This window comes from Lolium perenne, chromosome 4, assembly GCF_019359855.2.
Source record: "Lolium perenne isolate Kyuss_39 chromosome 4, Kyuss_2.0, whole genome shotgun sequence".
Taxonomy (NCBI): domain Eukaryota; kingdom Viridiplantae; phylum Streptophyta; class Magnoliopsida; order Poales; family Poaceae; genus Lolium; species Lolium perenne.
In genome coordinates, this window is record NC_067247.2 from 317251773 (window position 1) to 317256715 (window position 4943).

The window sequence follows — 4943 nt, forward strand, 5'->3', positions numbered from 1 at the left end:
CTGATGGGAGCTTGGGAGGAAGCAGGTTCAGGGGCTGACCTTTTCTTGGAAGCCGACGATGGCAAGTCTGGCTGGCTCTACGTGGTGGTTTTCCCAGAGTTGCCCGAGCTGGAATTCTCTCGACTGGACTGTGTCTCCTCGCTAGAGTTTTCTTCAGTAGAGGCCTGTGAAAGAAATACAAGCATGTTGCAAAAACCTGGGAAGATAGATGAAATTAACCAAGGCATGGATCAGCTTACGTGCAAACTTTCTTGAGCGGGAATAGGGTTTTGGCGCTTCGAGGTTTTCCTGGCAGCTACTTTCCTTACTGCTTTCCTCGCCTTGATTGAGGCTCGGGGGGGCAGCTGGCCCAGAAGATGTTGTGCTCTTAGGAGCCGATTTTGGCGGAATCGGCTGACTCTGCATCACAACCTTCTTCAAGGGTGGTGAGCTCTTGCAGAAGAGAACCACTGGAGCCGGGGGAAGGAACTTGAAGGAGGAGCCATCCTCATGTACAGGTTCTAGACCATCTTGTTGCTGCAAGGAAACAGAGTCAGGTTACAAGCAATCATTATGAGCCACTGCAAGAAATTTGTGAGTAGTGGTACCTGTTCTGCAGGGATATCATATTCAGCATCAAGTTGTTTCAGCAACGGTCCTAGAGCTCTCCTGAAGGCGTGGGTCTTCCACATTGACCACCAGGTCTCAAAGCCATCGGTTGACGAGATGAAATGGAGGTTGTGAGGGATTGGAATTGCTAGAGCATCAAAGAAGGAGTAACACCTTTGGCCGGTGAGGATATCAGGCAACTCGGCTCTACTTTCTGTCAAGTGGTGAAGGAAGAAGTGTGGAGACACCTGCCCAAGACCAAACTGTCGGGCTACTACGACCGGCTGGTAAGACTCATAACCAGGTTTGATGATCCTATTGGAGGTGCTCATGCCAACTGGAAGGAAGCAGGGACGGATCATAATGGAATATAAGTGCCGAGTGCTAGGGTCATCGGCAAAGTTGTCTAGCCTGAAGGAGACTGGATTTTCAAAATCTCCAGATTCGGTATAAGGAAAGAACAGGGGATTGTCCAGGCCTTGGAAGAAAATCCTGAACCACTCTGATGCTTCCTTAGGGATCAGTTTGCTACCTGGAAGGCTATATAGAGCTTGGCCGTAGCTAGTGCATCGGATCTGCTTCCCATTAGCATCTGGGAAGGTGCAAGTGGCCAAGGGTGGAGAGTTTGGGATCTGGTTTTGGAAGTACAGCTGAGCCCATAGCTGAATAAACCACCAGGGGCCTCCTGTTTTAACTGTCTTTTGGGAGAACAGTTTGACAGACATCAGTTGGAGAGATCGATAGACCTCTCCAAGGAATAGTTTGCCGATGCCAAGCTGAGTGCCTTTGGCAAGCTCGTAGGCCAGGGAAAGGTAATTCTTGGTTGGGGCGAGTGAAGGGCCACAGAATATGAAGTGTTCCAACCAGAAGTTCAGGAAGGCCGTTTGTTCTTTCTCTGTCACAGGGCCTTTGGTTTTCATGTAACGTCTAAGGTAGGCACCCCAGCTTGTACACTCTGTTTTGGAGGAGAGGGTGAAAGGAACCTTTGGCAGCATAAAAGCAGAAGGGCTTGGGGATGCAATGTCTAGACCTGTGATCATGGCCACGTCTAGCAGAGTTGGTGTCATGGGGCCATGGCCAAACATGAAGCAATTCATGTAAGGATTCGTAGCATAGAAAACAAAAAAATTCCTACCGCGAACACGCAATCCAAGCCAAGATGCAATCTAGAAGACGGTAGCAACGAGGGGTTTATCGAGTCTCACCCTTGAAGAGATTCCAAAGCCTACAGGAGTAGGCTCTTATTGCTGCGGTAGACGTTCACTTGCCGCTTGCAAAAGCGCGTAGAAGATCTTGATCACGATCGCTTCCGGCGCCACGAACGGGCAGCACCTCCGTACTCGGTCACACGTTCGGTTTGTTGATGAAGACGACGTCCACCTCCCCGTTCCAGCGGGCAGCGGAAGTAGTAGCTCCTCTTGAATCCGACAGCACGACGGCGTGGTGTCGGTGGTGGTGGAGAAATCCGGCGGAGCTTCGCTTAAGCGTGCGGGATGTGGTGGAGGAGAGAGACCGCTAGGGTTTGGGGAGAGAGGGGGGTTGGGCGCCGGCCCTCTAAGGGGTGCGGCCAAGGCTGAGGCTTGAAGTGGTCAGCCCCCTCTCCTATGCCCCTCATTATATAGGTGGAAGCCCCAAGAGTTCTAGTCCAAGTCTTCGAATAAGACCCCAACACTAAAACCTCCCATATGTGGGAAACCTACTCAAGGAGGGAGTCCTACCCAAGGTGGGACTCCCACCTTTCCTTGAGGTGGGTTGGCCGGCCACCCTAGGGGAGTCCACCTTGGACTCCTCCCCTTTAGGGTTGGCTGGTCATGCAAGGTGGAGTCCCTCCGGGACTCTACTTTCCATGGTGATTTCTTCCGGACTTTTCTAGAACCTTCTAGAACCTGCCATAAATGCACCGGATCATTTCCAAACTTGGAATATGACTTCCTATATATGAATCTTATTCTCCGGACCATTCCGGAACTCCTCGTGATGTCCGGGATCTCATCTGGGACTCCGAACAAATATTCGAACTCCATTCCATATTCAAGTTCTACCATTTCAACATCAAACCTTAAGTGTGTCACCCTACGGTTCGCGAACTATGCGGACATGGTTGAGTACTCACTCCGACCAATAACCAATAGCGGGATCTGGAGATCCATAATGGCTCCCACATATTCAACGATGACTTCAGTGATCGAATGAACCATTCACATACGATACCCATTCCCTTTGTCACGCGATATTTTACTTGTCCGAGGTTTGATCATCGGTATCACTCTATACCTTGTTCAACCTCGTCTCCTGACAAGTACTCTTTACTCGTACCGTGGTATGTGGTCTCTTATGAACTTATTCATATGCTTGCAAGACATTAGACGACATTCCACCGAGAGGGCCCAGAGTATATCTATCCGTCATCGGGATGGACAAATCCCACTGTTGATCCATATGTCTCAACTCATACTTTCCGGATACTTAATCCCACCTTTATAACCACCCATTTACGCAGTGGCGTTTGGTGTAATCAAAGTACCTTTCCGGCATAAGTGATTTACATGATCTCATGGTCATAAGGACTAGGTAACTATGTATCGAAAGCTTATAGCAAATAACTTAATGACGTGATCTTATGCTATGCTTAATTGGGTGTGTCCATTACATCATTCATACAATGAAATAACCTTGTTATTAATAACATCCAATGTTCATGATTATGAAACTAATCATCCATTAAGCAACAAGCTAGTTAAGAGGCATACTAGGGACTCTTTGTTGTCTACATATCACACATGTACTAATGTTTCGGTTAATACAATTATAGCATGATATATAAACATTTATCATAAACATAAAGATATATAATAACCACTTTTATTATTGCCTCTTGGGTATATCTCCTTCAATTCAGTGCATCAGACCAAAAGTAGCCGATGGTTTTCAGAAGGTTCTCGTTCTTCTCAAGGGGAGACAATGATAATGACAAAGCATCGGCTATCCCTATAGTTTCCCATGTGGCATAGTGAGTTTTGGATATTCTACTGTACCTTGCCACCCAACCCTCAGGAGGATTAGGCCAGGCTCGTAGGCAGTCGGCCCAAGAAGTCAGATCTAAATTCTGGTTTACGAAGGGAATTCTATTGGCCTCGCATGAAATTAAATGGGCAGGACTCTCGGAAGAACGGGGACCAAGACAAAGAGAATTTGGGAGAGAAGGATGCGGCAGCAGAATGTCTGAAACCTAATATTAATAACGAAATAGGACATTAATTCAGGTGTTTGCTGTTAATCCTAGCACTTACTCGGATGGCGAGGAGCAGTTAAGGATTACCTTCAGACCGGCGACCGTAGCGTTGGCGTTGGATGATTCCGCCATTGGATTCGCTGCGGAGTTGATTTGGCGCGGTTGCGATCTGAGATTCGTGTGGCCGTGAGTTGGATCTGTTCGAGCGGCGATTTGGGGATCTGAGTTTACTCTCTCAGACGAAGGGTGCAGGTTACCGTTTGAATAGGCAACTGATTTGGCCTTACTTGCGTTTTTATGGTAAAGACCGATGCGATGCCATCGGCTCTTTGAGAGTTGACTGACTTTGACTATCGGCAAGATCAATTGGAAACACTTCTTCATTAATAAAGGGGATTTTTTACAACGAAGAGCCGATTGCTCAAGGAAGGAAGAGCAAAAGAAGAGCCGATTGCTCAAGAACTACTACTAGTCCTATACTAGTAATTCCTATTCTAAGGGCCGTCGCTGGCCTCGTCATCGCCGTCGTAGCTGCCGTCGGCGCTGCTTCCGGCGAGCTCCGCGTCGCTGCTGCCGTAGCCTTCGGCCGGGGCTTCTTCCTCCTCATCATCATCGTCGTCGTCGTCCTCCGACCAAGCGCGGAAGCGCTTGGCCGGCGGGTACTCGTCGGAGGAGGAGTCATCCTCCTCCTCTTCCTCCTCCTCGTCGTAGGAGGTAAAGCTGGCCCAGGAGTAGAGGTCGTCCTCGCTCTCTCCCTCCAATTCCTCGTCGACAAGGAACCGGAGGTCTGCCTCCCCGGCGGTCAGGGACAGGTCGTCATCTGACTCGACGACGGCCAGGGGTAGGTCGTCGTTCACCCTGACGGTGAAGTCCCACTCTTCATCGTCCCAGTGCTCGGGAGCTTCCTTCTCGTATTGCGTCATCAGGTCGTGTTCTGGTATCGGCTCGCTGGAAGAGGAGGACTGGAAAGAGAGACCCGACGAGGCGGAGGAGGAGGAAGAGGAAGACATTGCTACAGAGGAAGGGGGTTTTTTGCCGATGGCTAGTACAGAGCAAGGGGATGAAGAGGCGAACTATTCGGCGCGGTTAAATAAAGGGGATATAGTGGAGATTTAATGCTACA